The 26,415-nt window shown below is 41.1% G+C and overlaps 1 long non-coding RNA gene across 1 annotated transcript; it reads right to left on the reverse strand.

Moving 5' to 3' along the window:
- Nucleotides 1–9,988: 9,988 nt before the first annotated feature.
- Nucleotides 9,989–14,737, reverse strand: LOC144373668 (uncharacterized). The gene is made up of 3 exons (XR_013433258.1): nucleotides 13,891–14,737; nucleotides 13,000–13,089; nucleotides 9,989–10,447 (listed from the first exon to the last, which is right to left on the reverse strand). It is a non-coding gene; the product is annotated as an uncharacterized LOC144373668 (long non-coding RNA).
- Between the last annotated feature and the right edge of the window lie 11,678 nt (nucleotides 14,738–26,415).

The following is a 26,415-nucleotide window of genomic DNA, read 5'->3' on the forward strand; positions in this document are numbered from 1 at the left end:
AATGAAGCCTCTGTTTGGAAATAAACTTCTGGAACAAGCCCTGCCCCTTATTTCATGTATTGTTTCTGCCTGCTGTCATACCACTCAATCAGGACTGAGTAGTTTCTATAGAAAACTTCAGGCACTGCTCCTCCACCCAGTAGCAATACATGGTTGTTTCAGAAGCACAGAGAGCCCATATTTTGATCTCCAGTTTTAGCAGGTATTGACATTTAGGTGTCTTAAGTGCACATTTATGTCTCTTTCCCAACCTTACCCTGTCACGTTCTACTCCCAGTCTTCTGCTTATTTTATGGTTTTCTCCTTTCATTCACCTTTTGGTTTATTCTGATCTATCTGTCAATCTTTCCTAAATTTATTAGAATTTTTGGTAATTTTTTTGTCTTTGTGTGTGTATGTGGGAGTCCATTATGGGTTTTTGTTTTTATTTATTTGTTTTATTTTCTTGGCAATAAAAAAAAGATATCAAGAGACAATTATAATAATAGTAAAACAGGAACACTTACAAGTGCCAGACACTAGGCATAGTGAACTATGCCTTACATCAGAATGAATCTGTCACCCCCTACTTTTTTTGTTCATACACTTCAGTGAAGGAAATAGAGATATGTTTGATGTCTTCAATTATATTTTTACTTTCCAGAAAGTAAGATCATTATGGTATTAAAAGAATTTTTTATAAAATCCAGGACACAAAAACACAAGATTTCTCCTATTCATATTTAAAGCTTGAAAAACATTAAGTGCGCTGTATAACAGAAAGAAAGTTTCAACAGAGTGTTTTTAACCATTTAATTTTTTTCTTTCTATAATGTATATTGTGGGAAGGGACACTTCAACAATTGCTTTCTGGTCACAAATAAAACAATTCTACCTGTCTTCTATGAGGGGAACTATGATGTATCAAAGGATTTCTTGCAACATTTATAAGGACCTTTCTTTCCCGAAGAATTCCTGCCAAGTATTTCCTGTGGGACAATAAAAATAGTTATCACTTTTTAGGTTTATTTGTTAAGAAGCTAATTATGATGAAATGATGAAGATAGTTGTGTCTTAAGTGTAGTTTAAATTTTTTTTTTTTTTTTTTTTGGTAACAGGCATTGAACCCGGGGCACTTAGGCACTGAACCACATATTCAGCCCATATTTTACTTTTTATTTGGAGACACGGTCTTTCTAAGTTGCTCAGAGCCTCAATAAATTGCTGAACATGGCTTTGAACTTGCAATAGTCCTGCCTCACCCCAGAGTTATTGCAATTGCAGATATGAACCATTGTGGCTTACTGAAATTAATTTTGATGAATCCTGGGGTCTTTTGTAGATCAGAAAGCTAATATATCTTGCCTAGTAAGTCTCTCCATGAATCCTGAGGAAATTCTCACACTTCTATCAGCACAATACTCTTTGTTTCAAGATAGCTTTAGAAAATGGAACATCAATATTTATTCTTAAATTGCAGTTTTCACAAATGTACTGGGTGAAACAACACAAGTAAAATATCTAGTAATTTTCATAAAGATCCTGAGTTATATTGAAATGCTATATCCACTTTCTCAATAATTAAAAAAAATGGAGTAAGATGGAATATATTGGTTTTGTATTTTTTTAGAGAGAGGGTCTCACTGAGTTTCTTAGCACCTCATTATTGCTGAGGCTGGCTTTGACTTTACAATCCTCCTGTCTCAGCCTCCCAAGCTGTTGGGATTACAGGTATGCACCACCATGCCCAGACTGAATATACTGTTTTAAATGAGTTTTAAAACTTCATTTTTTCTTATTAGTGTAAGCATGTGAATCAAAGATAACACTAGCAACATGGGAATAACAAGTCTGTAGTTACATTAAACAAATTTTACATTTTAGCAAATTTTTCACTGTAGGCAAATTTCTTTAACTATTCCAAAAATGTTAGACTACAATGAATTTTGCTGATAGGTGATGAGCCAAGTTTTAGGGTCTTGGTGATATTATGTGTGTTTGCCTCCAATTCCTTTCTGGAAAACATCTGATAAGAATTTAACTTTTAACCAAATAGAAGTATCTATACAAATGGCTCATTTATTTTTCTTGGTCCTATCCAATTTTTTTTTCTTGAGGAATTTTAAAATTTTGAATATAAATGTTTATCTTGACTATTTTAATTAATGTTCTAACATTTGATATGTTTTTCTCCTCACTTTCCTAATTTATCAGAAATTGTTTTGTACTGCTTATGGCTATTTTCCCCAGCTTGGTAAAATTTTATATATTTGTGGAGCATATTCACCACAGTGTAGTAAGTGGAATAACTTGATATTTTCATTTTTTTAAGAATGTATTCTCACCAAACCCTAGAATATTCAGTGGAGCAGGGAATAAATTATTTATCACTACCCAATAAAAAGGGAAGGTATAAAAACTATACAAATAAAAATTTACTTTTTAAGAGGGAATGGGAATTTTTTGGAGCGATAAGATGTAAAAAATTTGTCTTAATGAATATAACAAATGAATGATTATTATTTAAAATAAAATCAGGTCATGTTTTTTAATAACATTTCAGAAGACTCCTAAACTTATGCCACTCCCATTTGGGGGGTAATACTTTTAATTATGTAATTATACAATTTTACTATTCAGTATTTTGTATAAAACCAGTAATAATATACCATATTTTCAAATCAAGAATATGTATCAATCTACATATATATGCAAAGTTTACAGGCCATTGTAAAGCTATCTTCAAAATACTTTCAAGAAAATCAACATTCAATCCGTTCTGTCAGCTTTAAAAGTATGATAAGAAACATTTAAACAACAGCAACAAAAAAATCAAAACAATGATCAAAGACTGATTAACCATTTATTTTTTAAAACTAATAATCTGTTCATGAATGCAGATTAGATAAAAGTCTGCAAATTATTAATATAATACTGTATTACTCTTCTATGACAGTTCTTCCATGTGATAAGGAGGTAATTTCCTTCAGAGTATGGGCAAATCTGGTGCACCTGCAGGACCCAAGCTCAGTATTGAAAGCTATATATGCAGTTGCCCTGACCCTATGAAGAAGCTTTACAAATTTGGCATTATTGTAAGAGTGCCTTGGGTTTGTCTTAATCAGATATGGAAGACTCACAGAAATAGATAGACTGTCACAGAGAGCTACAGTTTTCCATGAATAGCACTGTAGGGTCATGAGGGAAGTACCAGGGTTGGTTAGGAGCAGAGAGGGCGCAAGGTGATGGAGAACATGGGAAAGAGACTTTACTGTATTTGTGCAGGAAGAAAAGACAAGAGAGCAGAAGTAGGTTAGTTAGGATTAGTATATTTTAGTCATTTCAATGGGCTCTAGTTGGCAGTGGTCAACCCTGGTTCTTTGGTACCTGAACCTGCTGTGCTTGTAGCAGGCAAAAAGAGGCCTGTGAGGCTGGGTGCCTAATAGGGGACTGGTGGTGTGAGAATTTGATTGCCTAATTTGCATAAGGTGAGCATGCTAGGGAGATGGCTGAATTAGCTATATCCAGGAAGGTATGCCCTGGGTACAGTGGAACATGCCTGTAATCCAAGTGATTCATGGGACTGAAGCAGGTGGGTTGCAAGTTCAAGGCTAGCCTGTGCCATTATACATGGTCTTTGCAACAAACAAAATCACAAGCTCCTGCAATATCACTTCCTGGAGCCAAATTCATAGATGGCAAACAGATGGGCTAGGCTCAGACAAACCCCAAACATAAATCCTCTACAAAGAGAAAGTCACCAAACATCCTTCTCAGCTCTGTCATCACCATGGACAATCGCTCTCCATGGCATGAGATAGGAGAAAGGGAACTGGGGTTGGGGAAGTCACTCCTTCAAGCAAGGTGCAACATTAAATTTCTCCATTGATAGGGATTCAGTGATTCCAATTTGTCTAAACTCCAGACAATCTTTATTTGTATGGCACTTATGCATAGATACCAGCACTTTAACCCAAAAAATTTTTGATCACCATTTAATCATCTGGAAATTCATCACAAACCAATGAGAACAGAGAGGTAAGCACCAGATAAATGCAAAGCAATAGCAGTAAAATATAATTTACTAAAATTATAAAGATAGACAAATCCTCCCCCATTAAACATGCACATATCTTGAACCAAAAATAACAGCATTTATTAAAGGACAGCAGAAAAGACTTCTCCCGGTGGAAGAAGGGGACCCAAGAGGTGGAATCCGTGGAAGTGCGGTTGTCTCCCCTTTTTATAGTTTTGGTGATGGAATGTAGGTTGGAAGGCCTGAGGGGTGGGACACAGGTGGGCCAAAGAAGTAATCTGGGCAGGAAGGTCTTAATTAACACTTCTTTGTGATGGGCTATCTTCAAATCTGCTGGGGCTGTTCATTAACATTCCTTTGGGATTGACTTTGGGCCTAGGGCTTTTCTTGGGACTTCTTTAACATTCCATGAGTTGTCCTGCATTTCCAGGAATCATTCTAAGCATAGCCTCCATTTTAGATTTCACTCGATATTAGACCCGATTTACCTAACTAAACTGACTACCTAACTTTAAATCTGGCTTCACTGGTAAATGTGTCGTGGATCATGGGGGAATTCTCCACAATTTCCCAGAAGTTAGAGATTTTTCCCCACAAAGGTCACACCAACAGGAGGGAATCTTGGACTGGTCCCCTGGAGACCTGTGCTTATTGCCCAGTCCAGAGAGCTGGCAAGGGCTCCATGGCTCACCTGACTCTCAGGCCATCACACAGATGAAGAGGAAGTCGGATTCATTGGTCTGACTCACTATAAAATGAGCCATCACAGGACAGGTGAGCAAAGGGTTTGCAGCTGTACATCTGGTTGAAATAAAATTTGAGCTGGAAGTACCTAGCTCAGGACGAGATAGGGAAGTAAAACTAACTTTTTATAAGGCAGCTCTGATTTTCTGATTTACTTTTGTTTGTTTGTTTGGTGGGGCTGAGGAGGCAGGAGATGGTGCAGTACAATGTAGGGCTAAGAGCACAGTTGGGTGGCAGGGATCAGCTTCCAGGGCTACAGTATCAACTCTGCCACTTACTAGCTATGTACTCTATAAATGACTGAACTTCTTGACTTCTCCAGGACTCAGTTCACTCACCTTTACAAGGGAAAAAATCAAATTTCATAATCGTATTTTTGTAGTTTCCTAGTCCCCAGATCTCGTAAGGTGGAAAGTTTTTGTAGGACCTTGGTGGTAAAACCTGACTTGACAGATGTGAGATTGTATAGTCTTTACCTATTCCACTTAGTGCAAGGGCAAACATTTTGCTGAATGAATAGTCATGTGTTTGATCACCACAGGCTTTCCTGGAGAGAGGTATTATGTATCAGTATGGTATAGACTCTCAATTAGACCTTCAAAATCTGAAAACTTTTGAATTCCTAAGTATACTTGTTCCTGGGGGTGCTGCTTAAGGGACAGAGGACATGTGGTTGCATGCTGCTTAGAGGATTGTTGTGAAGACCCAATAAGGTGATGTGGGCCTGGCAGAGAGAGGAGGCTTGTCCTTAGCCAGGGTGATGACTACAGCTGTGTTTATGTGTTACTAGCATCATGTGCAACAGTATAGTGACCAAAACACAGGCCAAGAGCCAGATTGCCTGGGTAGAATTCTGTCTCCGTAGAGTGATCCTAGGAAAACTGCTAAGCCCCTGTACACCACAGCACAGTTTCCTTGTATGTAAAGTGTGGCTAAATGCAGTAGTTACCCCATGAGGTTTTAGTGAGAATCCAGTGAGAGGAGGATCTAGAAGGTGCTGGGAGAGCCGCAGGCACCTAATGACATCTACTGAGATTTCCCCTTCTCCCTCCCTCCTGCCTGCACAGCTGCAGCTGCCCCATAGATCACCATATCACCAGGCTGCTGAGAACAGCTTCTGGGCTGACATTCAGATCTGTGCCTTTCAAAGTGGATTCTGGTGGAGTTGTGATTTCCTTGGGGGATTCATTAAGCCACCTCATAAATAAGGCATGTCTTTCTTAATTGCTTTTAAAACATTGACTTAGGCTCCATGAAGATTAAATCTGAATTCTTGCATCAACATTAAGCAAGATATTCAACCTCCTTGGGTCTCAGCTTTTTCTCATCTTTGAAAGTGGAGGACAGCTGTCTACCAGAAGCTGTTTTCTGGAATCTGCCGAGATTCTCCTAACTTTTAGCCTTGAATTTGTTTTCCAATTTCTGGGCCCCAAGAACAGCTCTGACTGAAGAAGGAGCTGCCCAATGCTGATATCAGAAATTGGAACATGTGAATGATCTCAATGAGGCTCATATGAAGGTTCACAGCAGCCCCACCCATGGCAGGGGAGCATGGTAGACCTGTAAAGCCTGGTTATGCCCCAGGATGGGTGTCAACCTCGTGCTTGCCAGGAACCATCAAATAAACCCACCTGAGAGGATGGAGGTTGACTTAAAGATCTCTGTGAGGTAGCTGGTAAAATTTCCAATGATGTCCACCAGGAGGGCTGTGAAATCTGCAAAGGATTTAGGAGGCTTAAATTTATCATTCAGAGATTCAGGGGGAAATGGACTGTATTTGGATTTTCCAGAATAGATTTTACAAGTTGGATTTATTTCAAAGTACCATGTAATATTAATAATCATAGAGAGAGAAATTACTAATCATGAAGTAATCCATAAAGGGTCAATTACATACAAACAGAAAACTTTGTTAAAATTTTGTTATAATCCCCTTTCTCCCTCCATTGCCCTCTCTTCACCCTTTTCTCTGCTAGCAGTGTAAAGGTAAAATTTCTAAGCTGATTCCAAGCTGCAAGAGCTTGAGTTAAAGTGTAAAAGACTAGGCATTGTAAAGCTTCTAGATTACAAGGCCTGGGCTAAAAAGTAAAAGACAATTGTTACAATTGTAAAAGTCTATTGTTACAATTCCTCTGCTACCCCCGGATCCTGTAATCTCTGTACGTTGTTAGGACAATGCGGGAACTGCCCAGTAAATATCTCCATTGATTCCCTGCTTGTTTAATAGCTAAGGGCCCCAGGTAGCATGGCACATAAGCATCTAGGCTCCAAAACCAATCAGTTTAAATTTGTACCCCGCTTAGAAATGACCAATCACCCCTGCCCAGATTGTTCCTGCCAATGTACGTACTAATCCTGACTCAGAGTTGTTGTTCAATTTTCCCGTGCCTCATGATGATTTGTTCTGATGTATGCAAAGCCCCCCACCCTCTCCAAAAAGTGTACTTAAGCTCCACTTGACCTCTGCTCTGGGCTCTGGGCTGCTCTCCCTTCTTGAGTGAGCACAGAGCCCCAGCGCGCTGGAACAGATCCCCAATAAATGCCCCTCTGCAATTGCATAAAGTAAGTCTCTGCGTGGTCTCTCCCTCCGACGCTTCACCAGACCCCTTTTACAGCAGCAAAGAGATCTGAAAGGCTACATCATAGAATAATGGTTTTCTGTGTTTTCCCTCATTATTTCATCTAATTGTTTCAGAGTATCCAATCCTTCTGATGTGAAGCAGACCCATAGATATGTAGTGCAGATTTCCATAATTTTAGAATTTGAAAATTCAATATCAAACTTAGTGGTGGGGTTACAAACCACAGGTTGTCAACAGAGATGAAGCGCTTTATAAAGAACCTCTCCTTCAGCCCACTTGGCTAAGAGGGAAGATGGGGGTAGACTGGGAGATTTTCACAAAAATCTAGGTAATAGAATCATTGAGAACTTTTTGTCTGGGCAATATTTGAACAGGAGCATTGGTTGGCATGTTGGCACCATTGGTCAATATAACTTCTTACTATGCTCCTTGTTAAACAGCTGCCACCTCCATTCATTCGTGGCTTTCCAGGACCCAGCATGTTGGCACTTTAAATGAGAAAGTCCTGCTATTATAGGAGCTTCAGACAGTGATTTTCTAGAGGAAGTTTCTTGGGTGAAGCATGATTTCCTACCAGACCTTGCACAAAAGTGTTTTTCACTAAGTAATAGGATTAAGAGTTTGGACAGGAGCAAGCTGACTAGAAAACACAAAACTCATATATTCAAGAAAATGTGACATGACAATCCATGGTTGGTTTGTGCACTAAGAGGAAGTGGGCATCCCTATGTGGGAGCCAGAGCCAGGATGTGTTCTACTACATCCCATGAACAAATGGTGGTAATGAACCTATGCAGATGTAGACACCTGCCCATGCAGCAAGTTGGTAAACCTGGGAATCCTCCTTTCTACATTATATGCAGAAACTAAAGAATACTAAGTATCTCATTACTTACTCCATCTATTTCTCAAAATTCTTCTTTGTTTATCAATTCATTTATTTATTTATTCATTGAAGTCTTTGCAGTGTGTCAAGCACCTGCGATGTACTGAAGAGTTCTGTAATACCTTTTAAAGCTCTGCTCATAATTCCGTTCATGAGCTCTGTCAGGTTCAGCGCTGACAGATCCACAGACTTTGAAGGGACCTCTGGAAGAGGTGAAAAGGCAAGGCTGCCCTCCGATTGTCCTCTAAACCAAGGCAACCTCTCCTTTCTAAACAGCAGGCAGATGAACTTTCACTCTGGCTGGGGGCTGCACACATACCCAGTGCTAGGTACAGGGGGCTTAAAGGCAAGGGTATGTTTCTACCAGGAACTCAAGAGGTGACAGTCAACCACATACATGGTGACCGACATGGTGACCAAATGAAGCCCCCAAACCCTCAGGATTGTTTCACCTCTGCCTTGGAGAAGTTCGGCCTTGGTGGGATACCTGTCACCTGTAATGGGAAGCCCAAGGGTATCACAGGGGGTCTAAGTGACGCTGAATTTGGAAATAAGTGTACTCTGTGTGAAAGAGGGCTGTGAATCCTGGTGGACCACTGACATCACCGAAGAAGATTTGGTTTTGAAGTCCACGATTTTGATGCTTGGGCTCTCTCCTCAGAGCTCCAGGTTTCATAGGTCATCAGTGAAAAAAGAAAAACCCTAAGGTATCAATGTGTGCAGCCATTTGAATGAACACTTTCAGGGGAACCCCTCTTCTCCCAAGGGTTGCTTGAAACTGAGTGGATCTGGCAGCAATGGTGCTCCATGCTCCTTGTAATATTGCTGCAAGCCTTGTCTTCAAATTATACTAAACACCCAGTTAACAATTAGAGATGCTGCTTCCATTCTGTGTGGGAGGTTAAGGGAGGTGGTAGAATTTGCAGCAGCCCATATCTCTGTAAAGTGGTAGCGGGGAGAGTCACCCGTGTTAGCAAGAACATCGCTCCCTTTTCCTTTCTCTCTTCTCTTCTAAGGACAGACACTAGGAAGGAAAAAGTTTTCATAACTGAAATGCAAATCCCCATTTCCAGCCTCAGGGAGCTAGAGAAGTTGAAGCCCTGCTGTAGCTGCCCTCAGGCTCTGCAGTATAATAAGGTAACTGGGGGAAACTGAGAAAGGCAGATCCAGAGTCCTCTTGAAGGCACCCTCACCTCCTAATCTTAATCTCCCAGGGATGGTGTAGCCTGAAAAACTACATCTTAATAAATATAAAAGATGATTACAATACAGAGAGTCTAATCTACCCAACTCCTTAACTGGGTCAGGAAACTGAGGTTCTGAGCACAGCAAGAACTTGCCTTCACTGTACCAACTGAGCAAAGGTAACAAAGGGCTTAGAATCAACTTCCTAGAACTGCAGAGAAGAGGTCCCTCCAAAGCATCAGGTTGCTTGTCTACTTGGCAAAGTTTGTGATATCCAAGGAAATATCAAAGGAAATTTTGAAATGTCAAAAGCATTTATTCATTTATTCAACAGATACTCATGGAAAGCCTAGCAAGATGCTAGGTGTTGGGTATGATGAGGTAAACTGGAAATAATCGTCTCTAGCTCCAGGAAGCTTCCTGTCTGTGGCTTGGGCAGCAGAAGATTTACCTGTAATAACAGGTGAGAGATTTCAATACAGGGAACAACAGGGTGCTGTCAGCACTCTTCTCAGCTCACTAAGCTGGGGATGGAGAAGGCCTCCTGAGGAAGTGACTGACCTAGAGGATCAGTTAGCTTGCATTACAGGAGATACTGCCACACTGTATCTGCTGCTATCCTTTCTGCAGCCATAATTAAATGTTAACTGGGCTGCAGTTGTGGCTCAGCAGTAGAGCACTCTCTTAGCATATTTGAGGCCCTGAGTTGGATCCTCAGCACCATATAGAAATAAATAAATAAAGGTATTGTGTCCAACTACAACTAAAAAATAAAAAGTTAATGCTTATTTTCCACGTACATTTAGATGGAGAGGGTGATATGTGTCCATTTTATAGATGGAAGAACCAAAGGCCCAGAGAGTCTGGAAAAGGTACCCAGTGCTCCAGAATAAGCCAGGGTTAGCCTAGTTACCTGTTGGTCCTGGGAGAGCCCCATCTTTCTCCTTATTAATGCCTCTATTTCCAGACACTGAAATAAAAATTTTTATCAGGAAAATAATATCCTGGAAGTGCAGCTTCATGTAATTTATCCATCTGAAGGGGTAGAAAATTGAAATGCACAAAAGTTAATCCCACAGCCAGCTAGAGGGTAAGATAAAACCCTCTGCTTGTCTGTACTACTTCCACTCACTTTTTTTATTTCGTTTTAGTGTGATATGAACAATTAATATGAAGTCTACCCCCAACCACATTTTTCAGGCACAGTATGGTATTGTTAGCCATAAGCACTGGGTTGTACGGTAGAGTTCTAGAACTTCTTCATCTTGTAGATCTGAAACTTTATACATGTTGAATGACAAACTCCACGTCCTTTCTCCTCCAACCCCATTGACCACCTTTCTCCTCTCTGTGCCTGTGAGCCTCACTTTTCCAGAGTCTTCATGTAAGGGAGACACCAAGGGTTTGCCCTGCTGTGACTAGATTATTCCATGGAACACTCTGTCCTCAGAATTCATCTGTGTTGTTGCAAAAGGAAGGATTTTCTTCTCTCAACATTGAATCATATTCCATTCTACGTATAGGCCAGAAGTTCTTTATGCATCCATCCACCAATGGTGAGGTAGCCTGTTCCCTCCTGCTTTTCAAGTATCCTACTGAAGCTAAGGTCAGGTCAACTTTTGCCTGCTTACACCATTGTGGCTTTTTACTAGTTATCAAAGTGTTTTTGGTTAAATACCAGATATTCCAGGGTTAGAGGCACATGGGGGCTATGAATTACCTTTCCCATAACATGGCTGCCAGAGGTAGAGGGGCTATGTTACAACAAAAGGAACTTTGAGATAAACATAAATTATTAAGCAGGTGAAAGCTGTCAAATGACTTGTTCACTGGCTTGGAAGAGTCCAGCTCTGTCTCCTCAGGTGCTCTAAGTGGCACTATACTTGCATATCTGCCCTGGAGCAGCCCCTGAGATCTGTGGGAGGCACTCCCAGATCTGCTGGGTACCCACCCAGCAGCAGTAGCCTCTGTGCAGGGTACAGGGCTGATGAGGGCTGCTGCCTGGCATGATGCCCACACCTTTCTGCCACAGAGTTCAGCCTGGTTCAGTCTTTAAGACCATAATATTCTCTCTCTCTCTCTCTCTCTCTCTCTCTCTCTCTCTTTCTCTTTTATTATTACTTTGCTATTTTAAGTAAATAAATCTGCTCACGTTGTTTTTACTTCCATAAATTTAGGTGTATTTTCATTGAATTGTTAGTAATAATTTTAGATTTAACAGAATCTAATAAAACATACATGATTCCTGCAAAATAATCTTTCAGAAATAAATGGAATAGCTTCAATGAGTCCATCTCATCTTCTTGAATTCATACATATGTACTATGCATATGAAAATAATTATTAAATTAAAATTATGCCATAATTATTATATTTTCTGACCATAATTCTTGAACAGACTCCTTTTACTAAAAAAAAATTATGCCTAGCACTTTTTTTTTTCTAATTGCAAATCCTTGGGTGGATTTTAGTAACACTATTTGAAGTGTGAAGTAAATATCCCTAAAGCACAGATTTTGGAATAAGAAGCATCTTTCAAATAAATTTCTGGATAGATTATATAAATTCATTATTCTATTTTTGGAAAAAAATGCCACCTTGGGGAATGGGTAGCTCAGTGGGGGAGTGCTTATTTAGTATGTGTGAGACCCTGGCCTCCATCCCCAGCACCACCAAAACACAAGCAGACAGTGGTATCTTTACAATGAAAGGTACCTGACACATCTCATGCTTCTTCACACTGAGTATTTTATCACCTCTCATCATTTATGATTACCTACAGAACAGGAACTGTGTTCTCATTTGAAGAGGAGAAAATTGGAAGTTCAAATAGGGTTAACATTCATAAAAAATGATCCTAATTGTTCACATATTGGTGCCTCTGGCATTCTTAGGGAAAAGGGAGGAGTGGGCTGGGGAAGCTTTTTATCTTTATATAACTTTGTACCTTGTATAATTGAATTATGTGAGTGTTCTAACTAATTAAAGATAAAAATTTAGAAAATTAAAAGTAACTTTCATGCCCCTCCCCCCCAAAAAAAAGCATATAAATGATTTGCTTATTTATCAAAAAATTAGGTCAGACTTGGTGGCTCACGGCTCTAACCCCAGTAAGTCTGGATGCTGAGGCAGCAGTATCAGAAGTTCAGGGACAGCCTGTCAACTTAGAGATACTCTGTGTCAAAATAAAAAATAATAGGAAGAAAGCATTGCTCTCTGACTCTCTTCCGTATAGTGCCAGGTATTTGTCATCTCTGCATAGCCAATTTCATACCATCACAAAGGAAAGGCAAAGAGAAATAGAAACTATTACAAAGGTGATGATGGCCAATGACAATACTTCCCATTATAAAACCTTCTGTCACCGGTGGAATGTCAGATTTGTCTTTGTGATTTATTAAGATTGTGAGAGAATCCAAGTATCCAACAAGCCATAAGGTCAGCTGCCGCCCATGGGAATGATGACGGTGACAGTCAGAGCATTAGCTGCAGACTCAGTCTCCAGCCATGAAGAGATAAGGGAGGCACAGAGGGTCATAGAATTTTCCCAAGAATGGTGAGCGTAGGAGGAGACCCTGCCCATTTACCTGTTATAGGTAGGAAGGCCATTCCCTTTTCTTTCATAGGTAGGAAGGTCATTCCCTTTTCTTTCTTGGATTCTCCCTTAATCCCAGACACTAAAATAAAAAAAATGTTTTATCAGAGAAATTTTAACCCAGATGTAACATCAGAGAGAATTTAAATTGAATTGCCCATTTTATATATGAGAAAATTATAATCTGAAATTGTGATTTGCTTAAAATCCAACATGTAGTCTGCTCATTCATCCAATCATCAGCCATCAAATACTTAGTAACGAACTGTTAGAACACTAGGACGTGATGACACGATCAAGCCCCAGGGTCTGCTCAGTGTTGTGACTGTGGACTATGAGTGGGAACAGCAGGAGCCGGATCTCATCTCAGTGATCTGGAGGCCTTCGTGTGTGTGTGTGTGTGTGTGTGTGTGTGTGTGTTGAGGGGGGTATTAAGCCTTGACTTGAAGGATGAATCTTGTTTGGGTAGGATTTAGCTGGCTGAGAGGGCCTTCCATGGGCAGGGTAGCATGAGCCAAAGGCCTGCCGTGGGCACATCACTTTGAAGAACTGACAGAAGGCCAAGGTGATGGAGCCCAAGAGAAAAAAGAGGTGGGGATTTGTAGGAATGGGTGAAGGTGAGAAAAGAAGGGCCTGTGGAGCACCCTGGGAGCTCAGGACAGTCCCCTGAAGTAGGGCGTCTTTGAGTGATGTTTGGGGAGTGAAGGAGAGAAATGGGAGGAGGAAACAAAACAAAACAAAAAAAAAATGGAATTACAATGGCCATTTTGATCAGATTAATTTAGGGTTAGGGTTGAAATGTTGGCTGCTTAGTTTCTTAAAGCACAATGAATACTCAACTTTCCTATATAGAACAGATACTTCTGGAACTGACCAGACCTACCTGTGTTCCTGAGGAACAGGACACAGGCAAGTCCCATGTACAGCCTTAGTGGAGGCCCATGCAGCAGGAAGCTTGGCATGTTGTGATCCTCTGGCCACCTGGAAGCAGACAAGTTGGCACTTAGAGGGAATAGGGTTGAATATTTAAAACATGGATGCAGAAAGTACTTTGAGAGCAGCACATCGGGAGTCATTAGAATAACAATCTGAAAAAGACTTTGTACTAGTTAGTATAGGTTGGGTTAAGCTGAGATAACAATATTAACTCCATTACTGTCTCAGCTTAATTCAACAACAAAACTGATTTCTTGTATATAATCCACACTTCACTAAAAACAATTTGATAGTGAGCATGGACTCACTGGGCACGGGTGTGTGGGGGGGTGGGCCCTGGTTGGTGGTTCTCCCTCTTCATGGAAAATTGAATTTTGAAAGGTTTTGCTTACATTAGGAGTGAAAACTCTTGTGGAGTTTTCTGGAGATTTCCCAGAAAACATTTTAATTGCTTTTTTATTCTTGGTAGGTGCCTGACTGGTGTTTCTTCTAAATGCCACTCTAAACAAAGACAGACCTTACAAAGAATCAAAAGGCTGGGGTTTCTTGGAGTTCTTTTTGGAGCTCTCTTATCCCTGCTCCATCCCAACCCTGAAGCATTTGGGACCAAGTTCCTCAGTCAAAGATTTCGAGGGTCATATTGAGAACATAACATCAGGCATCAGGCCCAGGCTGCAACACAGGGATGGGTTAGTCATGTCTTTCTCCTCAAGTTGTAAGCCACTGGGAGGAAATAGACACATGACCAGCTCATTCACACTGGAGGCCACCTGTGCTGCAACCTCCAAAGGGAGAGAGAGGGAGAAGGAAAGAGGCTGGAGATGCCAGGACTTGGCACTCTCTTCAGCAAAGGGCTGTGGCTGTGAAGGCCAGGAAATGTGAAGAACTAGGTGAAGACTCTTCCTAGTGCCTCTGTTGCTGGGGAAGCTTTGCCCACTGGCCTCTCTGAGTGTCACTCACAGAATGGACAGTCACGGCTCTCTCTGTGTTTCTTGAAGATTCAGTGAGATGGTGAAATACAGTGTCCATTGCAGGCTCTGGGATGTGGTAGCTACTTGGGAATCTGAACTCCTGTCTTGTTATCTTTTTTCTTTTTCCTCTTCCTCCTCTTCCTCTTCTGCATCTGTGATGGAGCTCAGGATCCCTGCAGACACAAACTTACAGGAAAAAGTGGTTGTCTAGAAAAAAAGCTATATAAATCTACATACAGATTTTATAGAGAGACAACATAGTTTATCATAAACAGATATTATAGAGAGATTGTATATCTAGACATCATACTTTATCATAAACAGATATTATAGATGTATGTAATCTATATGATAACTATATTTAGATACAAATTTCTTTTCCTTTTTGACTCATTGCTTGCTTCATTGTTACCTTTCTCTTCCACTTACTAAGCGTGAACATGCTAACATTTATTACTTTAAGACTGCAATTCCTGTTGGTGTTGTTCATGTGGAAAGAAAACTCCCTCCCTTCATTTTCGTCTTTCTGTGTGCCCTTGGCCACATCACTATGTGGATCCAGGCTGGTGGATGTAGCAAAGAGAAACAGGGGATACACAGGTAAATATAAATTTGACATTAAAAAAATATTTTAGTGTGTCTTGTTCAATATTTGAAACAAGCCTGATTTGGAGATTCAGGGGTTTTTGTTAAGGAACTTCACTGCTTACCCAAGTTGACCAGCTGGGCATCATTCTGTGATGAGAGTGGGATCATCCAGCCTCCTCAGCCTCTCCTGGCAAGCCTGGAGGGACAGGATGGGACACCAGGAGGAGCCCAGTCTTAAGGTTGGACACACTTAATTTGCTTCCTGGGTTGGTCACTATGATCTGGGCCATGCTGGACCTTCACCCACTCAGAACACGATTGGAGGGCTTGGTGTAGTTGCTGCTGCATGGACTCAGGAGTCAGAATGGCTAGGTGTCCTTCCTGAATCAGCTACCTGCTAGCTGTCCAGGTTGCTAAGACTCTCTGTGCCTCATTTCCATCACTCCAGGCTGACACGAGGACAAAGCATTTGTTATGTATAAAATGCACTGGGAAGTGTCTAGCACAGGGCAGGTGCTGCATAGCTGTTCAACAAATCAACCAAGGTGATGTTGCTCAGTCAAACATGTCAGCACTCCAGTGATGTCTCCGTGGAATGGAATCACAACTCGTAAAGTCATATATTACAAAGACTAGCCAGCTGTCCAAAAAAATTGCCCTGAAACAGAATTATCTTTATTTTTCTGCATTCCTCATGGTTATTATTGGATAATTTTTTGCAAATCATTGCTTCTTCAGGGTCACTTGCAGAGAAGCAAGTCATGTAACCATGGGACAAGAGTAGTGTAGTGGAGGGGATAAGAATAAGCCACCCCAAAATAAACCACTTTAGCACATGGATTATTTGGAGCTGAAGATCATTGAGAATTGAACATAAAGACACTTCCTCAAAGCTCTCCCTCTCTGACCATGTGCATAAATTTATAAGAAATATGAACAATTTAAATCCTCTTTCCCAGGAGAGTCTCATAGCCATGAAGAAAATGGAAAATTGGCACTAAGCAGACCCTGCATGAGAAATCACTAAAATTATCCTTGTCTTCCATTAGTGTCCCCAGCATTTACCTCCCCACAATATACCACCTCCAGAGCCTTGAAATGTTTTTTCTTTGACTTTTCTCTTCTCCCCATTTTACTGATCTCTCATTGAAATGGTATATAAGCTTCTGGGTGTTTTTTTTGGGATTTTTCATCTGATCTCTGTGAGGCCTGCCCTAAGCACATGAAATAAACCTTTTTATTCCTGTTAGTTTATCTTTTTTTTTTCAGTTCAATTTGCAAGTCCCGAGCCACTGAATCTATAAGAATAGAGAAAATTTTGTTGTTATTGATTTTTTTCCTCCCTAATTGTACAATTTATTGAGCCTCCACTCTGGAGACAAGATCTTTATTGTTTTACCTTGCTAAGTATGCTGCATCAGAGAGATGTTGATTAGTCTATTACACAAGAGAAAAACCTGAAGATCAGAGTGGAGCCCCTCCAGCCAAAGGCCACATGGCTACAAATGGGAGAACTGGATTTTGAACTAGGTCTTGGATTCTGAAGACAGTGTCACTTTCTAGCTCATACAGTTCTACTCTCCTAACTGCAAAATATCCTAGAGTGTCGCTAAAGGATTTATTGTTGAAAATGAACAAAATTGAGTACTTCCAAGCATTGTGGTGGACAGAGGGTTAAAAACCAGTCACATTCCCAGAGAAGGGATAAGAAGTGTCGTTGAGACTGAGGATCCAAGAATCTGTCCTTGAGTCTTGTGAAATTAGTCTAGGACATGGACTTGTCTGTGTTCTATCAGTAACAGCCCTATGGCTGGGAATGAGCATGCTAGGGACAACACCTCTCAAGTCTCAATGGACCATTGTGTGACTTCCAATTAACAAGGACCACATGTCAACTACTCTGTTCAGCTGGACCAGCAAACCTGCCTTTCCCAGTGTTCTTTGCAGCTGAAAGTCACCCAGAGTCACCCAGTTAGATACAGAATAATCACAATGCACAACATGAACACAGTAAAGCATGTGCTGAAGCACCTCCCGGTGTAGGTGGCCTCCTTGAGTGCTGGAAGGTCTGGATGATATATCCTGAAGGCAGCCATGGCACCCTTCCACGTCAGTATCAGCTCCCTCTCCTTGAGGCAGATCCAGAGGCTTGGGGATTCCAGAGAGTGGCCTGAGATCACTAAGCTGGTGGGACAGTTCTGGATTTTAATCTCAAGTTGTCACCCAGAGAACACTGAAGATTGAGTGTCTGACTTCAAGAAAAGATTCAAGGAAGGAAAAAAAAAGGGAGGCATCTAACACTCATTGACTGTCCATGGGAGTGTCCCATTGGTGACCCTATGGTAGCCTCTGATTCCTTAAGCAACCTACTCATTACCGGCTATCATCTTTAGTTTTTAGATTGAGGAAACCAGGGCTCAGATTAGTAGTTGGTGGCAGGAAGTGCAGCTTGAAACTTGTCCATTTACTTCCAGGTCCACGGTGGGCAGACCACTGACTCAGAGAGCAGAACTTTTTAGTGGCTGCCTTGCTGCCAGCTATGCTTTAGGGGATTCTTTTGTTCTCATTTCAATTCTTTGAATTAAATATCACGTTTCCTCTATCACAGATGTGAGGACAAGTCCTCCTCCTGGCTGTCGACTGCATTGAGATCCTAATTGATAGCTTAAGAAGAAAAATGGAAAGCAACCGACGGCCATCAAGGGATGGAGTCTTAGCCCAGTGCAGATAACTGGTTGATGGAAACCATTCATATCACTCAGAATCTGGAGCCCAGCTCAGGAATTAGACCAGATGCATTTCTTAGCTGGCTTTAGCTAAGGAGGCTTAAAATATCTACAGTATAGGACTTACATGTCTCATGAGCAGGACAAGTGACTTCAAAAAACTTAAACAGCCTTAAAGATTGACTGCTAGGTCTGTGCCTTGGGATTTATATGAGTTCTTAGTGAAAGATACAGGGGGTGGGGAGAGGCTTGATAACTTTGCCTTAAATCCTTTGCAAAAAAAGGGGAAAAAAGCAGTAATAATCCTACCCAAAACTCTGGGCAGTGAAAGAGGATCAGCTCCATTGGAGAAAAATGTAGGTGATAAGCTGAATAGAATCCATGAAGGGACTGAAAATGCTGTGATTCAGCAAGATCTGGGAAAGATTTCCCAACTGTAATGACCACATTGAAGGACCCACACGGGAGCTACCAGGTGGTGACTCTCCCTTCCTGTCACGAAGGTCTGTGGGCTCAGCATCACCTGGCACACAGTCAGCGGGAATCTTCTGATGCATCTGGGGCTGCTGGGGCTGGACAGGGCTGGCAGGAGCCGGGAGCAGGAGCACCATGCCAGTTACTTATGTGAAGAGAACCCTAAGCTCAGGAGATCTTTATAGCTTCAAATGGATGGGAAAAATGAAGAATATTTTGTTGACATGTAAAAATGGTGTGAATGAATTTCAATATTCGTCGGTAAATTTCCACTGGAACATTATCATGGTCATTCATTGATGCCATCCCTCACAGCAGCCCAGAGCTGAGTTACCTGTGACAGAGTTGGTGACCTTCAATACCTAAAATATTTGCAATCTGGTCCTTTATAGAAAAAGTAACAATCCCTGGCTTAGAGGAAACCACATAGCCAAGTTCATTGTATTTCTAGAATCTGAGCTCAAGTTTCATTGAACTTGTCTAGGCTACAGGAATTTCCTGCTAACCTGCCACTCTTGCTTCCCTGAATCAGTTTCCCTTATGTCAGCCACAGAGATCTATTTTTAAATCAGTTTGGTGAGGCAGAGTTGACATATTATTAAATTCACCAATTTTAAGTGTGAAGTCCAACAGTTTTTAGTAAATACACCAAGTCATGCAACCTCCACCAAATTCTACTATTAGACCACTTGTATCATCCCAGTAAGAGTCCACACATTCATTTACTTCACAGCTCCTTCCAAGCAGTCCCTGGAGACCACTCATCTACATTTAATCTTTATAGATTTTCTGGATGTTTGAAGTAAAAGAGATTGTGCAATATGAAGTTGAGAAAATTGCTTCAAAGCATAACCTGGCTTCAAATCCATCCATGGCTGTCCCCAGCACCTAGAATAAACTCCCAATTCTTTGGCCCATGAGGACTGACAAAGGTGCTGTCTTCCAAAGTCTTCAGCCACATTTCAAGATGCTATTTTCCTTGTGCACATTCTTCCAGTGACAGGCTTCCCGTGACAGCCCCAAGACCTTTCCATGACTGTTTCTTCTGGTTGGAATACTCTTCAGAGTTTCACATGACTGATTCCTTCCTACCCTTCAGTTATCAGTATAAATGTTACCTCCTACGGCATATTTTACCAAAGGATGTTCTTATAATGATTGCACATGATCATAACTCTATTGTGTTTGTTCATTGTCTGGCTTATTATGATCTGTTTTCCTGACAAAGATAAGAGATTGATGAGATCAGTGCTCTCATTTGCCATATCCATTCACCATCATATCCCAGGATTTAATGCAATGCCTGACATTTTGAATGAATGGGTGAATCAATCAGTCATTATTCAACCAGACTTTAGATAATATTTCCTAATGCTTTCTCCTCTTGAATTCATTCTCTGTACCAGTGACATTCAATAGAAATACTGTGCAAACTCCATTTGTGTCACCCCAGAAAGGGTCTGCAAATTCACAGTTACTCCGCAGCTCCTGCCAAGTAGTCTCTGGAGACAACTCACCTAATTTAGTTAGTCTTTACATATTTTTATTATTTGGATATTTGAAATAAAAGGAATCATGAGTCACAGAAAAAAAAATGTGGACTTGTCCAAGAAATCAGAAAAGGATGGGAGCTGAGGATATAGTGTATGATCCTCACAGGGACCATGGAGTCCAGGCAGGGGGTGGGGGAAGGAAGGGCCAGAGAAGGTGCTCAGATTTAGGAGCTTGAACTACAATCCCAGTGATATTAACAGATTGTTTCTAGATAATCAGTGCTCTCATTTTCCATATAAATTCACCATCATGTCCCAGGATCTAATTCAATGCCTGACATTTTGAATCACTGGGATCTTTTAAATTGTTTAAATCTTCTAATAGCCATATTTAAAAGTAAAAAAGAAAAGCAGCTGAAATTAACATTAAGAATATATTTTATTTAATATAAGAGATCAAAAATATTATGATTTCAATATGTAACCAATTTCATCATTTCAATATGTAACCAAAATCATCAATATCAATAGTTTCTTTTTTATTGGTACTATCTTCAAAAAGATGGCATGCATTTTGCACAGACAAAACATCTCAGTAGGAGTAGCCACATTTTAAATGCTCAATAGCTTCACAAGGCCAATGGCTGACATATTGGATGACACCATTGTACATGGTCAGTGATTTTCCTTTGTAAAACTAACTGCATAAGCAGGCCAAGTTCCTTGCCTTCCAGGCATGTGTCTTTCAATTTAGGGCAGTTTTGAGTTTCCTCAAAGTCACTTTTCTCATATGTAAAACAGAAACCATGATTGTAGCTCCTGGATAGGTTTGTCATGAGGATATAGTAGTCATGCAAAGCTGGGTTATGATAAACATTTGATAATCACAGCCCATTACCTGTCAAAACGTCTGTATTTCTGAACTTTGTTGTTTTCTGTGAAATTTACCTATTGTTCTAGTGATAGTATTTCTGGAACAGGAAGTAGGAACAAAAGCCGTAGTCCTGGTCCTGCTTCTGGGGCTCTGTAGCTGTGTGGCCTTGAATAAGCTGTTAAATTTCTCTGAATCTCATTTTCCTGATACTTGAAAATGCAAGTAATAGTTCCTCAAAGTAATCAAACTCTCTTGGAACATGAAAAGCACTTACAAATGTAAAGTATTATCATTGTAGCAAACTCTAGAAACAATCTATTGGTTTCACTGGGACTCTAGTCCAATCTCCTAAATCTGAGCACCTTCTCTGGCCCTTTCTTCCCTTTTTCCTCATCCTGGACTCCATGGTCCCTGTGAGGATCACACACTATATCCTTACCTCCCACCTCTTTCTGATTCCTTGGACAAGTCCATATTTTGTTTTCTGTGACTCTAAAACCAAAAAGATCTAAAATGCAGGGCAATTTGATCCTGTTATTTGGTAGTGCAATGTAACGAATATCATCAATGGATATTTTGGATATTTTCTGTTTTACTTGCACTGTCTTCAAAAGCTGGAATTCATTTTGCATAGACAAAACATTCTCAATAGGAGTAGCCACATTAGAAATGCTCAATAGCTACACAAGGCTTGCATTTTGAAGTATCAGGAAAATGAGACTCAGAGAAGTTAAACAGTTTATTCAAAGCCACACAGCTCAAATTGCACTGCAAGCTGCCACCTGAACTGATATTATGCTATTTATTATCTATTGATCTTACTTAGTGTGGGCATTCATAGGTTTTGCTGCAGAAATATTATATTTTGATCGTGAGGAGCAACCCCAGAGTTTAATAGGTCTACCATGCAGGCTATGCATGCAAACAGCTTTCTACAATCTGAAAAAATTCTGAATTCAGTAATATCACTGGTTTGAGGGATTCAGAAAAGACCCTGTTGTTCTTCAGCAGACCCCACTCCTGCCCAGTTTTGAATTTCTGCCCACTCTTACTGGGGCCTGAGCTGGTGACCTGGGATGAAAAAAGACACACAACATTGTATGAACTGAGCTCTCCTTAGAATCTGGAGTCTAACACCCAGAGAGCCCTTGGTGCTACTGTGAACACTATTTCCAGGGTCCATTCACCCAGGCATCACCATGAATCTCAGTCTCTGTGTTTGATTGATTTCTGGCATCTCCTGTGGTGCTGAGCTGGAGGGACTACTCCTCTTTGGCCAATTCCTGTTATTTGCCCTTGAGCATTTCTTTCCTATGCAAACAAATCCACCCAAAGCCCACTTTTCCAACCAGCTTCTTTATTGGGGTCTTATCCTCAGGGCCACTAGTTTCCTACCCCAATCACCTTAGGGCCAGCACCAGAAAAATAAGCACAGCTCTCGCACTACAGAGATTATTCAAAGGAAATTCTAAGCCTGTTTCCCATGCTTTCCCTCTTCCTTCCCAAGAAAACCCTGGTAAAAGCTCTTGACAAATTTCTCCTCTTCTCTCTGCCTCTTGACTGGCCCTGGTATTTCTTCTGTGACCTCCTGTGGGTCTTCCCTGCCCTGTTCCCAGGGAACTGTGAGTGCCTTTCTTTCTTCATGACAGTGGTTTCTGTGACTGCACGTCCTGCCATATATCATTAACACTGAGCCCAGAGCCCTTGAAACAACCCACCCACTCTCCTGTCTCCAAGACCTCCTCTGCCCAATGTACTCCCCACTAATGACCTTCCTGAGAAAATACAACTTGGAGGGTTTCCCAGGGCTTCATCCCATGCACGCCCTCCATCTGCAGCAGGACCATCTCTGCTGCATTCTTTCCTGTTCCTAAGGATGAGATAACTGGGCTCCTAACTATTTTTTTAATATTTATTTTTTTAGTTTTAGGTGGACACAATATCTTTAGTTTATATTGATGTGGTGCTGAGGATCGAACCTAGTGGCTCATGCTTGTTCAGTGAGCACTCTAACGCTGAGCCACAACCTCAGGCCCCCTTGTCTTCATGATTTCTTCAAAATTTCCCTTGCTACAAGCTCATTCTCATTGGTTTACGTGTAAGCTGTCATTTTCTCCATTAAAGCAAAAACTAGATCTGCTTGTCCTTATATCCCTATGGCTCCTTCTCCATTTCTCTCTCTTCCATTGTACTGAAACTTCTCAGTGGTCTCTTTGAAGTGCACCAATTCCTCTCCTTCTCCTCTCTCTCAAGCTCAGTGCAATTGGTTATATCACCAACACCACCAGAACTGCTCTTTTCATGGTCTCCAGGGCTTCCATGTAGCTAACCTTCCCTCACACAACATCTCAGCAGTCCTTGGTGCCTTGAGTCAGTCACTCCCTCCTTGGGACATTCTGAGCTTGGCTCCCCCGACACTCCCCTTTCCAGATTTTCTTCCTGTTCTTTGGCTGCTCTTGCTCAGACTTCTTTGCTGGTTCCTTATCAAGCCCCAGATCTCTTGACCTTGTAGGGCTCAGTCCTTGTATATCTTTTTTTTCCTGTCAATGCTGATTCACTGGGTGATCTCATCGTCTTTCATGGCTTTAGATGTTGTCTTAAAGTTTGTGAATGGACAGATATAGACACAGGGACAGGGACAGGTATATCTTTGGCTCTGAATAGCATCTTAACTCCATACCCACTTGCCTACTAGACATTTCCACCAACTGTCTAATATGCATTTAAAATTCTACAAATACAAAACCGGATTCATACTCTTATTGCAGAAACTCTTCCATACCCAATCTACTCTATCTCAATTAATGATACCTTCACCACCCAGGAACTCAAATAAAAGACAATTCACCATTATCCTAGATTCTTCTTCTCTCACACTTCACATCCATGTCAATCACAAATTCTGCCACCTTTGCTCTTGAAATGCACCCAGATTCCGAACATTCCTCATGAATTCCTCTACTATCCTTCTGGGGCAAGCCACTTCCGGTTCTCATTTGGAATTTTGCTAATATAATACTGCTCCTGAAAAATTTCCCTCTCTGCTCTTTTACCTTTTAGCATTATATATTTAGCAGCCAGAGAAGCCATTTTAAATATAAATAAATTGTTGTTGCTTCTCTACTCAAAGTCCTATGGTGTTTTACTTACCTTTGTTCATGTAGAATTTTAAAGTGGGCTGATGTGCCAGATGCTAGTGACACCCTACCTTCATATCCCTTCTGCTGGGCTTAGAATTCACCTGCAGTTGTAGCCATCTCTTCCAGAATGCTGACAGCTCTCTACCTTCATTGGCCACATCTCTTTGATTCTTGACCTAAAGGCATTATCATCTTAGAACTTGCCCAGCTACTGCAAAAGGAACCCTGCCTGTGTAAGGAATTTGACATCCCAGGGGCAATCCTCAGCCAACCAAGAGCAGCCTGTGTCCAGTTGGGTTATTCTTTGGTGCATTTTACTTGGGTTCTCACAGGGACTTTGGTAAAATTGAGCCCATGTGTTCCCAAGGATCAGTTTCTGGGGTTCTGACTCTGGTGGCCAGCGTGTGCTGAAGTCTCCATGCTGTGGCTGGCTCTGGGATATGATACCATCTCAAGCTGACTTACCTCATCAAATCTTTGAAAGCAATCCATATATAATCTTTTCAACTTTTTTAGTGTGAGAATGGCTTTTCTCTGATATGGTCTCTGACTGATATAACACCACTGTGAAGTTGCTGGAGATGCAGGTGGTCAGAAAGCAGACTCACATTAAGTTCCTGTGAACATATCCATCCCCTGCTTAATAAGTGGGGAATCTTGTTCTAAGCAAAAGGTCCTAATGCATTAGCAGCTATGGATCAAGGCTCTGGAGTCAGACTTTGAGTTTGAATTCTGGTTCAACCACTTACTAGCTATGTGATTTGGGACAAGTACCAACTTCCCTAAACCTCAGTGTTCTAGTCTACAAAATACAGATCAGGATAGCACCAAACCCAAAGAGGTTTACTGTAAAAATTAATGAGACAATTCATGGAATACATTAGTAAAATGTGTCTCATATGTAAGTGTTCAATAAACTTAGCTACTTTTCCTATACCTAATGGAATGGAGCTTGGTAGTTTATAAAGTGTATTTCAGGGATGAGGCAAATAATCTTGTTAGCTGGAGGAGGTTTCTGAGTACTAATTTTCCCAGCTCCTAAGACAGTACCAAGTCCATGCTGATGCTGGGAATTTCTTAATTACCTAATGTGGCTCAGGCTCTAAGATGGCACCAATTTTTTCCCCTCCTGGAATCTACACCTTCATGTTATTCCCCTTCCTTTGAAGCAAGACCTATGACATTTTAATGACAAAAATGTGGCAAAGGTGACGGGGTGCCAGTTCCAATCATGCTACTTTAGATGGCAGCTTCTGTCTGTCCTGTGTGCTCTCCCAGCTGTCTTTCTATAGTACACCATTGGGTAGCTGTATGGCAAGGAACTGAGGCTGGCTCTGTCCAGCAACTCTCCCAGAACTGAGTCATCACTGAAGTGACCTGGAAGGGCATTCTTTCCCAGTGGAGTTGAGATAAGACCACAGCTCTATCTGTCTCCTTGACTGTCCCCTAGTGAGAGCCAAAGCAGAGCATTCAGTGAAGCTGAGCTGGAGTTCTGGTCCTCAGAATCAGTGAGATATGTAAGAAATTTGTGTTGTTTTTAGCTTCTAAGTTTGTGGCCATCTTGTTATGCTGAGGTACATAACTAAAAGGACTATGAAGTGGCTCTGTTCTTTTGCTTCCTTCTCTAGCACTGGGTGGCCCTCTCTGAGGTCCTGAGGGCAAAGACTCAGTTTCTACCCTCAAGCAAGTAGTGGTGGGGAAAGGCTGACACTGAAACCACTGAGAATATCACAGAAACACAGAAATTTGGATGTCTGGCTGGGACACAGCCAAAGCCATAAGTAAAGGGTGGTCTGGAAGATGGGGGATTCAGGAAAGATGTGACCATGTGGTGGATTTTAGCGAAGTAATGGGAATCAGTGCTTCCTTGGCCAAAGGAACTGTGTTACCTAGGAAGAACATTATTAGTTAACAGCCTGGTGTGTCCAGGCAGGTGCAGGTCTTTATGGAGTAGAAGAGCACAGAATGTGTTGACATAGAAGGCATGCGGGTGGGGAGCAGGACCTCTGTGTAGACAGGGGTGGTGGCAGTGAGGTGGGCTAACCATCAAGGATTATGTGTTTGAAAGACAATTCTAAGACTTTAAACCATATATGATGTAGAAGAGAGACTAGAAGGTTTAAAGAGTGAAGCAACATAATTGAATTTCTGTTTTTTAAAGACACTATGTCATTGTAAGGGATGAACCAGAAGGGTAGAACCTAGA

The sequence above is a fragment of the Ictidomys tridecemlineatus genome, unplaced genomic scaffold (genome assembly GCF_052094955.1).
Source record: "Ictidomys tridecemlineatus isolate mIctTri1 unplaced genomic scaffold, mIctTri1.hap1 Scaffold_46, whole genome shotgun sequence".
Lineage (NCBI taxonomy): Eukaryota > Metazoa > Chordata > Mammalia > Rodentia > Sciuridae > Ictidomys > Ictidomys tridecemlineatus.